This window comes from Triturus cristatus, chromosome 6 (assembly GCF_964204655.1).
Source record: "Triturus cristatus chromosome 6, aTriCri1.1, whole genome shotgun sequence".
In the NCBI taxonomy this organism is placed as follows: domain Eukaryota; kingdom Metazoa; phylum Chordata; class Amphibia; order Caudata; family Salamandridae; genus Triturus; species Triturus cristatus.
In genome coordinates, this window is record NC_140589.1 from 1,298,088,493 (window position 1) to 1,298,101,697 (window position 13,205).

Here is a 13,205-nt window from a genome sequence, read left to right on the forward strand (position 1 = left end):
AGTACGTGAAAGCCCTTGGGCATTTGTGTGCTCTTTATGAAAAGGAAGAAACATATTTCATTTCATGTTTTCTTTTTTTTCTACTTTTTAATAAAAAATAATATCAAAGGGCCACTTATCATTACAAGAGGGGGAGGATTGTGGCAAAATCTATTTTTTACTGGAACATGCACCCTGCTGCGAGGCGCTCACCCCAGAGCACGGGTGATTGATGGGCAGACATGTGGAGAGACCTGCCACTGATTGAAATCAGACAACTGCAAGCTGCGAGGGAAACCGTGCCGACCGCAGCCCTCCCGTCCCAGCCCACTTGAACACACACTTCCTCTGTCTGCCGTCTGCGCTCCAGGCCGCAGGACTGCTGGAGAATGAAGAAACGACCAGGGCAAGCCTGGACTTTATTTCTCTGCCAATATAGAATTTAACGTACGTTTTTTTTTTTTTGCTTTCTTGTCCTCGTGGCTTTTTCATATTTTTGCGGACTGACGTTTTTTAAAGCAGAGTTATGTAGTCCACGTATTTTTAGTTTTTCAGTGTGCCTGGTCTGCATTTCTGCACTGCTTTTTGACTCGTTTATTTGCTCTTAGTATGTTAGGCATGGGGCATGAAAAGTTTTTTGCTACTCAAATGTCCAGATATACTGTTGATTAGTTAGTTAGGGCGCTAAGTGTTTTAAAGACCAGAAATTATCATCTTTTGCATGAAAAATTGAATTTGTGTGTAGGGGAGACTGAAGCGTTAAATGCCTAGGTGCGCATGGCACCAAACTCCTGCTAAGCACAAAAGGTCAAACACGACTGTGTTTACACACAAAGCCAGCGCTATTTTAGTAGTTTGACCTGCCTATGCATGTGTTAATTCAAGTATTTCATTAATCGAGTATTTTGTATTTTTCAATGTAACGCCCTAAGTGCGACGTGTATGCACAGACTTGGGTCCAAGGCTCATTACGCTGCTGGCATTTAACTGCACTCGAATGAAGAGGCCCAGATTGGCTAAATCAATCTTGGGTTCCATACGTTTTGGTTAACAGAGGAACTGGCTTAGCTGCTCAGTCTGGACTGTTCCTATTGGAGCAGGACCAAGATTGATGTGCATAGAATAAAAGCAAAAACAAAAAACTGGGATGGACACAAGTAATTATTGGTGACAGATCAATTCTAGCAATCTATCCATTAGGTTATTGTATTCTTCTTTGCTGGAAGCGCTTAATTTGAGCAGGTAGTTTCCAGTGGTGGCACCAGCCCTTAATGGCAACACTGGTAAGTATGATAGCCAGCCCCATGGTGGCGCTGTTTGCCCAACTGAGTGATGAACACAACAACTGCTTTTCTGCACTTTTTGCCTGACTACATTTAGGTGGTGGTGCTGCTGTTGTGTGGATATTCATAGCTGCCAAGTGTTCCCATGGCAAATGTCTCACTTAGCGGTCATCTGTATTCTGGCACTTGTAATTTTGCTGTTAACGATGTATTTATGGGCTCTAACACCCAAGCAGTAAAGAACTGTTGGATAAAAAGCCAGGATTGGCTGAAGGTGTCACACATACAAATTGGGCACCTTGTAGCTATGAATTTTGTTGGTATGTGGAATGTCTTGTGTCATGTTTGCATCATTATCTCATGTGCTTGTTGACAGCACTCTATTCACAGGTACATGTCACTACACTTTAAATTGAATGTTTAAACCCTGGGGTGTTTGACAGATGGCCTGTCATTAATGACTTGTTAGGAAAAGGGGGATGTAGCAAAGTGCTTTACCCCTTTTATGTGTGTGGGTAAATGTGATAGTACAATTTGGCCAAGATTCATATGAAGTAGCCAAACAATCAGTAACAGAATGAAACTCTGCCTAAAGATTAAATATGATTTTAATATTCACAGTTACTCTGTACTGTATAACATAATTATATCAGACCTAAAAAATGCTTCTAAACTCTGAACCCTTAATCCAAGCATACAAACCAAGAGGAAACAAAAGGAAAAAGAAACAATATTGTTGTGACATACCTAAAAATAAAACTCAAGCAGAATAATCTTAGACCAGTCTTTCTTACTGCTACCTTACATAACAAAGTTACATTATGATCAAAACATACCCATTCCCTTACCCAATAGTTTTTCCGCACACTCCGCACACATGTTATCAGGTTGGTCTGGGGTGGAAAGAGAGCCAGAGTCTGTTGGGACACAGTGACGCTGCCATATGATAGGGGTGGGCTTGGAGTTCCAAATGTTCAGATTTATTATTTGGTAGCGCAGTGCAGTTATGCGCACTCTTGGTATCATCCAGATGCACGAATCCCATATTTGAAGTTAGAGGCAGACCTGGTGTTCCCGGCTCCTTTAAGGATGATCCTACCCAAGGGGTTCCCTAGAGACCCCAGTGACATCCAAACAATATCTACCACCTATTGGGCGTGGAGGAAACTTGCTCGGATCACTGGTGGCCACAAGTTATATTCTCCGGCGCCCCCCTTGCTTAATAATCCTCGGCTACTCGCCACCGAAGAAAAGTTGGTACAGCGCACTCTGGTTAAATACTCACTAGACACTTGTGGCGAGTTATTCCCCAACGGGCAAATTTTTCATTGCTCAGAAGACACTAGATTTAGCGAAGCTTCGTTTATGGACCGCTTCATCCTCAACAGGCTCCACAGCTCAATTCGGTCCTTGTTATCGGAGTTCCCTCTTGAGCCGGAATCATTTGCACCTTTGTCTTTGGTAATAACCAGCGCTGGGGGGAGCATATAATTTCCAAGCTATATAGGGCCTGCATGACACTAGTACCCACCAGGGATGCCAAAATCCGCGAGACCTGGGAACGTGACCTGGGACATCCCATAGAGGATTCCCATTGGTCTTTCTGCTGTACCCAAACGAAGGAAATCTCCCTGAACAGTCGCCACAAATTGATTCATTTTAAATTCCTGTGGAGAGACTATATGTCCCCCTCCAAACTGAACTCGCTTGACCCATCTAGGTCGCATAGTTGCCCCAAATGTAAGGCACAACACGCTGACTTTGTCCACATGACCTGGAATTGTGAAAAAATTAAAGAGTTCTGGAGATCAGTATACGTAATTGTCTCTAAGATGACGCATCTGGACCTACTCCCAACACCGGAAGTGGCCCTCTTGGGCTATGTCCGGAATATTCCCAAGGCATTGCGCCACTACACCTCTAGTGTGCTATTTCTTGCTAAGCGAGAGATTGTACTGCATTGGGGAGATACATTTACACTCACCGTCAAGGCATGGCTGAACAGTCTAGTTTACTGTAATACTAATGGGGAACTGTTTGCATCTACACTTCCTGCAACGTCACGGCCCAGAGACATCTGGAATCCCTTAAAGGATTGTCTACAGGAACTAGGGTCTGCTGTTTCATCTCAGCCTCCTCCAGGAGATGTCCCGTCAGGGGTGGGCTGATCCTGTCCCCCTATACTGTCTCACACCACAGGAGGTTCTTGATATGCCACTCTACAGTCAGATAACTCCTAGAACATTGGTTTGCATCGCCGCTACGTTTGTATCTCATTTGATTTGGAATTTGGTACTGAACTATAATGTATCTTTTGTCCGCTGTATGTCATATTGGAAAATTGTTTTATTTATTGTCCGATGGCAATGGAGTCACTATCTGCATTGTGGTAAACTGTAGATGAAAGAAAATAATAAATAAAGTTTATGAAAAAAAAAAGTTACATTATGATTGTCCCTTCAGAAAGAAATAGAAATGATTAAATCCCTCTCACTGTCCTTTCTTTGAATGGTATTTTAGTTTGTAATTGTGCATTTATTTATCAGTGTTTATTAGCTTACACTGGTGAGGGTTGTTTCTCTTTTGGTGGGGTTTTATCACTTGCTATAGGTTTAAACCTAAAACAGGAAAGTCTAGCTCTATATTAAACCAATCTTACTTTTAGGTCCAAAAACATTCCCCCTCCCACCCCTATTTCAAACAATTTTAATGTTGGAATCAATTTGATTCATCCTAATCTCTCAAGTTAATCTGAACATATAAATATGGCTTAACAATTTCAACTCCTCACATAACTTATGCCTTTTTCCCCACATCAGTATAAATCAAACTTTGTATTATCTGCAGTACCAGCTAAACTGAATTGCTATTTGTCTCTGAAGTCTACTTAAATAGATCAGCAAACTCTAACTCGTGCAAAATTAAGGAGACTTATTGTTGTACTTTCACATAAAGATCACATCTCTTTAACTATAATGGATCTTCACTTGCTTTCTATAAAACTAAGAATCACATTAAAATTACTCTGTTACCAGTTCAAGGTATATTAGGATATCGTCCCAGAATACGTAAATGCTAATCCTCCACACCATTTACCGTTACATAATCTTTGGCCAAAAAGCAATACAAGTCCAACTTAAACAAGAATTGAAAGATCAACAACAAAACGCTGGGCATTAAAATGTGTTCAACTCTGTCATAACGTGCATGCTACCCTCAAACTCTTAAATACATTGACGTCTTAAAGAAATACCCCAAATACATCTCATCAAACTGTATACAAATGTGGCCCACTTTCCCTTCCATCCTGAACTCTGAGGGGCAGATTTACAATGAAACTGACGCACTGAGTCACTTTCAAAGCACAGGGATGTGACATATTTTCAACAATATGTTGAATCTCTGTACTTCCCCCTGCACTGGTGCACAAACTGCAGTCATGTGCCGGCGCAGGCACCTGCGTCTTGGGGAGATTGGTATTTGTGCAGGAAGGGGCACCATTCCTGTACAAAAACAACCACTACAGGCATTTTCCTTTTTTAATGCGTGCAGTAGAATGCAGCATGCATTCAAAGAGGAAAAATCTATGAGAAATGAATATATTTCTCCTTGTTATGCCTCTCTACGCCTCCCCTGAGGAGGCGTAGCATTCACACGCATTTCAAGATTTACGATTCCTAGTAAATCTGGAAATGTGTCTTGTTCCATGGGTGTTGCGTGGGAACACCCACAGCAACACATATGGAACGCCCCTTTCACGCCCCTTTCTCGCCCCTTTCACGCAAAGCGCTGCGTGTAAAGGGTCCATATTCACAAGGACAGGAAAAGCCATGCAGGGTGGCTTTTCCTGTCTTGTAACTATGGAGCAGTAAGATACGCCACCAGTACGTCACAAAAGGTTACGTACTGGTCCGAAGGGGGCTTGTAAATCTGCCCCTATATTCTTATAGTTCTGTTGCATGACTCCCAGTCTAATCTTTCCCATTGGTATGCACATGGGATGTAGTTCCATACAAATTAAATAAATAAATAAATATAATAAATGCAATTTTGGTTGTCAATCTTAAAGGAAGAAACAAAGTAACAAGAACTTTTTTAGTGACAAAGGATGCAATGCAATAGCAATATTTGTCCCTAAGGGAAGAAATCTGGAAAATGCATCACCTTTCCTATATATGGAACTAGGTTTACAACTGGAACCACAAACAGTAAAAAGACTATATTCCACTTAGTTTCTTCCTGTGATCCATCTTAACTTTAATATGATTACTAACCCCACATTGGGGCCGAATATGATGTAATTTCAAAACTATTCCGAGCGACTCGCTCTAGAAATTGTTTCCGAATTAATCAGGTGCTGAGAGTCCGAACAAACGATTATGATGCTTCACAACATCGTTCGGTTGAACTTGCATTGACATCAATGAGAGCCTGTGTTCCAAACAAGAACACAGGCTCCCATTGAAAAAAGGGGTGGTTGGGAAAAACCTTGCACTCTGTGGCGGGCACCCTACGCTGCCTCCCGCATTGCGCATGGTTGGGAAAAGGAGTCCCTTGGGTACCCCCACGGGCCTCAATCAGACACCTCCAGGTGAAGGGGACCGCAATGGGCTCCCAAAGACAGATTCCAACAGCCGTTTCATGTCGGGCAGACCGAGTCGGAACGGCTGTCCGAATTCGTCATCGCAATGGCTCATTCGGAAACGGTGTGCATAGAGCTGTACGATGCAGCTTCGAAAGACTTGGGCTGTCCGAATGCTTTTCGGAACCGATTTGGACTGCCCAAATGGTTTCCGGGCATCATAATCGGTCAGTGAGAAATGTGTATGATTCGTTCAGAAACAAGGATACCGAATCCGATTCAGCAACACCGAATCCCACACGGAGCCTTTCAGAACGACATCGTAATCAGCCCCATTGTTGGAGTCATCTACCTTCTCCAAAAATCGAGTATTGATGTCTGGTTGCTGTAAAATGATGCGTAGTTAGCTAACCTCAAAAAGTTTGAATGACCCTTCTTTAGCTTTTCACCAAGAAAACATCCTTACTTTCTTCAGGAGTTCACTTTATAGTAAACTTATTGTAGAAATCGAGACACAAGTCATCGGCGTGAATTAACAAACACCAAAAACAGCTGAATTTATTTATGACTAGTGAGCACTGATTGCAGCGAATGGGACAATTTCTTTCAGCTTTGTTTTCCTTTCCTTCAATTGACAAAGCATATTCAAAGGAAGAAACGTGTGGCATTAAAGCAAATGTTTTATTTAACAAAGAGCTGGACCACTTTCAAATGTTTTACGTGCAATACCAAATCTGAGTTTTTTACTCAAACTTGTCTCTCATTTGTCGGTCTGGTCCCAAATATCAGTGACCACAAGCCACATTGCAGCATAGCAGAGCTACCATCACAAATGTAGGTACTAGAAATATATCCCCAAATTGTAGATACCTTTTCTGCACCCACATACAAAATGTCCTTAACAAACATCCAGGCATGTCTCACAAGAGAAACCCAACCATACACACAAAAATCTACCCCTTACTAAATGCTTTTACAGTTCTATAAAGAATCAACAATGAACACTGTCCCACAGATGAATAATTTACTTGATTTATTATCAAAAGATATATTTTTTTCTTTTTTCAGAACTTTTTTTTTATATCACATAAATATATAATAAACATAACATTCATTGGTATAACATAGAATTCATATCATACAAGAGAGCCCTAATCTAATGGGGAGAAAACCATACATTGTCGGTACATGTCTCCACAATGAACAAAAGTGAAGCAAAAACAAGACATATAGTGAAAACAAACAGTATTACAATAAACAACTAGAAACACACATACAAATAGCACAGCATATACAAAATGTGAAATACAGAGACAACAGGTATGCGCAGACGAGCGTTTCGGAAGTACCATGTACCATTCTTCATCAGGGCGCTGATTTCATAAGTTGCTCAGTAATCAGAAAAACATTATATATTTCGTAGTATATACACAGACAATAAATTATAGTGCATTGGGCTCTGTACAATATGTACACACAACTCTGTGGGAACAAGCAAAGAATAATGAATAAATCTATCTATAATTGGATATCGTTTGCAATTTAATATTTTATATATAAAAATGAACGAAGGAGCAAGACCATGATGTGAGCTTTCAGAAAAAAAGTCATAGCAATCCGGTGATAGGAAAAGATCTCTCATAGAGAAAAAGTGTGAATAGCAGGAAGATGGAGATGAATTTAAAACAAGCATTTGCAATGCAACCGGTCTCGCCTTTGGGACCTTATAAGTATTTAGCCATGCTGCACATTATCCTGGGTGCTGAAACATCTACTGTTCTTTAACATGGAAGCTTTGACACTAATAGACACATTATCGCACTGCTTATAGGCTGATACAACTCTTTCAGCCATCTAGCCCTACATTTTAACACCGGCATCTGATCGCCGGCCTGCAGCGCCCGCTATGCCTGACACCTGTACATGCCGTTCAAGGTGGCAGAGGGCCTGTCACAGTTAAAGTTGTGTCAAATTCAGGGGCATAGGTATGATCAGTGCAGCATGTGCAATGGCACTGGGGCCCAGGGGTAAGATGCGCCCACAGACACTAAATATGACAGAGAGCTGAACCTACCTCGCACAAGCACGCCACCACCGCCAAAGAGTCACGGGGAACCATTACTACCGGTAATAGGCACTTCCTCACGTCGCCGCTCCGGGACTTCATTTCCCGGCTGTCCCAGCGGCGGCGCGTCATCCCACGCAGCGCCAGCGCCAGGAGGCGCCTACAAGTCACGCCGAGACCGGCGGAGCAGTGGGAGAGCTGAACCTACCTCGCACAAGCACGCCGCCACCGCCCAAGAGTCACGGGGAACCATTACTACCGGTAATAGGCACTTCCTCGCGTCGCCGCTCCGGGACTTCATTTCCCGGCTGTCCCAGCGGCGGCGCGTCATCCCACGCAGCGCCAGCGCCAGGAGGCGCCTACAAGTCACGCCGAGACCCGCTTCGCGGGACGCGCAGAGGACGTGCCGGGCGAAGCCTGGGCAAAGGGCGGGCCGTCTGTGGCCGTCCGGGGCCGGAGGAGGCCGGGCTGGGCTACGGATCTTGGTTCGCCGCCCTCGTTGCCTGCATTCTCTATGTCCAAGTGAGACTTTTATACAGTGCGGACTCTGTTTGATGATATATTAGTGTGAATATTGTAGCCTTGTATCTCTGTATCCTGGTATTAAGTTATCTTTACCTTGCTGCTGTTTTATCGCTTTACAATCCTTGGCAAGGGGTTGTTACCTGGTATTAACTATGCCTAATGCAAACCATGATAAGTTTACTCCTTGGGCAGGCAAAATTGATAATTACCTGATCAAAATTGTTAATAAAATTAACAATGATCGGAGAGCCTCACTCGGCAGAGGGAGTCCATCTGCCTCTTCTGAAACTACCCTTAATTCTATGGTGGACAGCCCAGGAGATGACACACTTGGCCTGGGCAATCGGGAGGTCACAATGGTTGAAGCACAGGTCCACTCTGAGTCTCAAGAGGAACATCTCGACATATCTACTGTTGATATAGAGGAAGCTCCGCCTATTCCCAGACCAGTGAGAGCCTGTAGAAAACAACAAGTTAAACGTGGGTGCAAGCATAGTAAAAAAAGAGCGGAAGCTTCTCTTCCAGCTCAAGATAGCTGTGCTGCCGGAAATGCCCCCCAGGAAGGAAATAATGCAGCCTGTATAAATTTATCCCCGGAGCAATTTGCTTTATTAGTATGTACTCTAGAAGCCAAATTTGAGGCCAAGTTAGCTGAGTACACCCAATCCCTAGTGCTCCAACTAAATACTGTTAACTCGGAAGTTAAGAGACTAGGAGACTTGGTAGCGACTCACCTGACCACGGCTGAAAAAGTTACGGCATCTGTAAAGGGTTCTGCTGGAGCCGTGCAGGGAACTATTCAAGGTATCCTGCAGCAACCCACCCAGCAAATTACTGCACCCGTAATTGTCCCCCCTGCCCCACGCCATTAAATGGTCCTATAAAACATTCCTTTTCAGGCCCAGAGGGTCCCCCAATTTCTAGACAGGGAAGAAAAAATGGTTTTATAAATCTTCCCCCCGACTGTGCGCCATACGTGGTTGTTTTAACAAACGTCCCCCCTCCAGATAGCCACTTTGCACAGTCTCATGAGGAAACGCACGAGTCACTAAAAAATAAAACAGTGTCATGGCTTAATAGAAGATGTGGCTTCCCGATTAATTTCTCAGATGAAATTCTATCAACTAGAAGGACCAATTGGATTGGCCCGTCACGAAAGAACTGTAGTGGGGATTGCATAATAGTAAACTTTAAATACCCCCAACATGTTGCTACAGTTCTGCTACGGGCAGCTTCATTGGTCTATGACACAAACAGCGTTTGTGCGCGCCCTCTGGGTTATTTTTATACGCATTTAATTAAAGCGCCCCTGAATCATGTGAGACTTAGACCATTCACTTTCAGTGAGCCTCGGGCCCCTGTAGTCTCCCAGATCTATGATGTTGATAACCTTTGTAGGACTGATCCTAACATCATCACCCATAATAGATTTGAGGTACTCTCGGGCCTAGAGGCTTGTGACTGACGCGAGGACTTGGAGGGCCAGGGAAGGGATAGCTCGGGCGAATTGGGATATACGGAACCTGCACAAGCAACAATGTGTAGTGAAGACCCCCAACCCAATTCTGTTAGTATTCCCAATGACAGGGGGGAAAAGGTAAAGTTGTTAAGTTGGAACATTGCGGGTTTGCGGTCAAAAAGGGATGATAACGGCTGGTTAACTTTCATTAATCAGTATGATATTGTTGCTTTCCAAGAGACATGGGATAAGGAATGTGACTTTTGGATTGACGGTTATACATCCTACTTTGTTCCTGCTCTGAGCTCGATAGCAGGGAGAGACAGAGGAGGTCTTATGTTCCTGGTTTCAGTAAATATTACAGGAAGTGTCAAAAAGGTTGTTTGTACCTCCCATAATTGTCTCATACTGGAAGTAAGCTTGGAAAACAATACCAAGTTAATTCTTATCAATTGCTATAACTCACAGCAAGGGGAGTTCCCTAATGAGCATATCCATTTTCTTCCAAACTTTTTAGAAACCTATAAGGTAAATCATACCACTTTTTGTCATTATATCCTGATGGGAGATTTTAATGTGCACTTATGTAATTGAAATTGCCATTATAGAGATAATGATGGCCCAGATTTCACATCCCCTCAGCATTTCGAACATAGCTCTAAGGGGGAAGCATTGGAGATTCTCTTGTCTAATAATGAGTTGTATGAGGCAGGGTTCTTCGACAAGAGTAACCGTGTTCCTACGTATAATGCTAGGGATTGTGAATCCATCATAGATTATATATTTTTATCCCCTGAACTTTTAAGATACATGATTTTTTATAATGCCATTTGCTCTTCTTTTAGTGACCACAACCCAGTGGCAATTGTTTTGGTTAACGGTTTTTCACTCATGGACAATACTGTCTTGCCACCTGTTACAGTTGATGTAAAAGCTAAAGATCAGGGGAGGAGGTTAAATTGGAGCAAGGTCACCCCCGAAGATTTTCTACACTCTATTATAACAAAGGTCGGCCCGGATTTAAATATATGTTCAGACCCACTTCATTATGGTGAGGATGTAATAGCATCCTAAGAAGCTATTTGCTCTCAAGTGGCCAAGGACGTTACAATTAATAGCCGAGTTGTTAAAAATAAACCTGCATTTGGTTGGTTCAACCATAATTGTACTAAAGCCCATAGTTTACTTAAAAAGGCTCTTAATGATAGTCATAGGAATAAATGGCTAGTTACTCAGCTTAGGAAAGAGTACGCAAAAGCATTACAGGCTCGGAAAAAGGAAATTAAACAAGATGCGTGGGCAGCTCTAATGGACAATGCTATCTTGAAAGATAGTTCTAAGTTTTGGGCAATTATTAATACTCCTTTGTTATCTGGCACCCAGAACTCTGTATTAGAACTTAACATCTCAGAGGAGGACTGGTTATGCCATTTTGAAAAGATTTATGGAAGTAACATAGAGCTGGAAGCCTTTGAGATACCAATTTCTAATTCTCCTACGACATCGGTTAGCTTTAACATAGAGGAGGTGGAGAATGCAATCGAGGGAATGGCTGGGCGCAAGGCACCAGGCCCTGATGGAGTGCCCTCTGATTTGTTTAAAGCTAACCTTAAGTACTGGGCCAAAATATTGATGAACGTTTTTAACACTGCGGCTGCTACAGCTTTCCCGAAGTCTTGGTCCCGTTCAATCATAATCCCCGTGTTTAAGAAGGGCCAAAGGGGAGATCCCAGATGCTATAGGCCTATATCCTTGCTGGACTCCTCAGTTAAAATATTAGGAAAGGTTATTTTAGCTAGGATAATGAACTGGGCCACAGAGAAAGGTATAATAACCAACGCCCAGTATGGCTTTAGATCCGGGAGGGGTACAGAGGACCAATGTCTTAACCTACATTTAATCGTATCTAAATACACGAAAGCTGTAGGGGGCTCGATCTTTCTAGGTTTCATGGACCTGTCCACGGCTTTTGACCTGGTTAACAGGTCAAAGCTATGGCCTATGCTTTTGGAACTGGGACTTGACCGGCCCCTTGTGTATTTTTTGGCCGATCTACACAAAGACCTGAGAGCTTCAATAAGGATGACTCAGGAGGGGAAATGTACCGCTAGCTTTAAATCTGGAAGAGGGGTGCGCCAAGGCTGCTTCCTTGCCCCGATGTTATTCACACTGTATATAAATTCTTTGGAAGATAATCTGCTAACAGCTACTCCTGATATTCCGCGTATGGGAGGAACACCCATCCCTGTACTCCTCTATGCGGATGACGCAGTATTATTGGCACGGACTCCTCTCGGTTTACAAAGATTACTAGATTCCTTTGGGGATTTCATGAAATCATTGGATCTTGTGGTCAATAATGGTAAATCGCACATTATGTCATTAGGTAAGGGAAAAAACCATGTTAAAACCTTTTACTGCGGCGGGGAAGTAATTTCCAGAGTGAAAGTGTTTACATACCTGGGAGTTGTTTTCGATGAAATAGGATCCTGGGTATCACAACTCTCGACAAAGGTAAACGCTGTGAGAAATTCCTCTGCTGCAATATTGGGTTTTGCGAAAAGACTGGGAGGAAAGCCCTGTGAGGCTATCCTAGCTATTTATCAAGCTAAAACTATTTCAATTGCTAGGTATGGGGCTGCAATATGGGGGTACATTAAAGCTGATCCCATACAAAGGGAAGAAAATAAATTTTTACGTGCCTTACTCGGCCTCCCACAATCTGCTGCGACCCATTCGGTCCATCTAGAGCTGGGGATTGGCTACATTTTGGACATAATAAAAATTGCCCCAATCCTGTTATGGATCAGAATTTGGTCAAATCCGAATCTCACGCTTAATCATAAAATCTTGAGGGACTGTATTAAACTTGACAACACTAAGGAAATCCAGTGGCTGTCCTACATTAAAACGTCAACTAAGCAATTAGGGCGCCCAGAGATATTTACCAATCCTGAAGGCTTATGTAAAGCTGACTTAAAGTGGGTCAAAATAAATTATATTAAGCATAGTGAAGCTGAGCGAGAAGCCCAGGAGTTAAGTAAACCTCCAGTCAGGGCTCACTTTTTGCTTATTTTGTCTTTGGCCATACAACCTTATTTGTCTACAGTTATGAATTCCTTTCATGGATGGTTACTGACAAAATTTCGTTTTAATCAGATTCACCTAGTACTAAGTGATTCACAGGGTTGGTTTAGGCCGGAAGACATGACTCCTTGTAAATGTGATAACTTTTCCCCCCAAGATACCATGCACTTTATGTTTTTTTGCCCCCTGTATCTTGAAGCAAGAAAAAGGTTTATTTTCCCAATA

General features: G+C 42.7%; 1 long non-coding RNA gene across 1 annotated transcript in view; it reads left to right on the forward strand.

Moving 5' to 3' along the window:
* Positions 1-317: 317 nt before the first annotated feature.
* The window catches only part of LOC146821301 (uncharacterized), a 104,332-nt gene continuing 91,444 nt past the window's right edge, over positions 318-13,205 (forward strand). The window contains exon 1 of the long non-coding RNA XR_014962698.1: positions 318-426. This is a non-coding gene — a long non-coding RNA (uncharacterized LOC146821301). The remainder of the gene's footprint in view (positions 427-13,205) is intronic.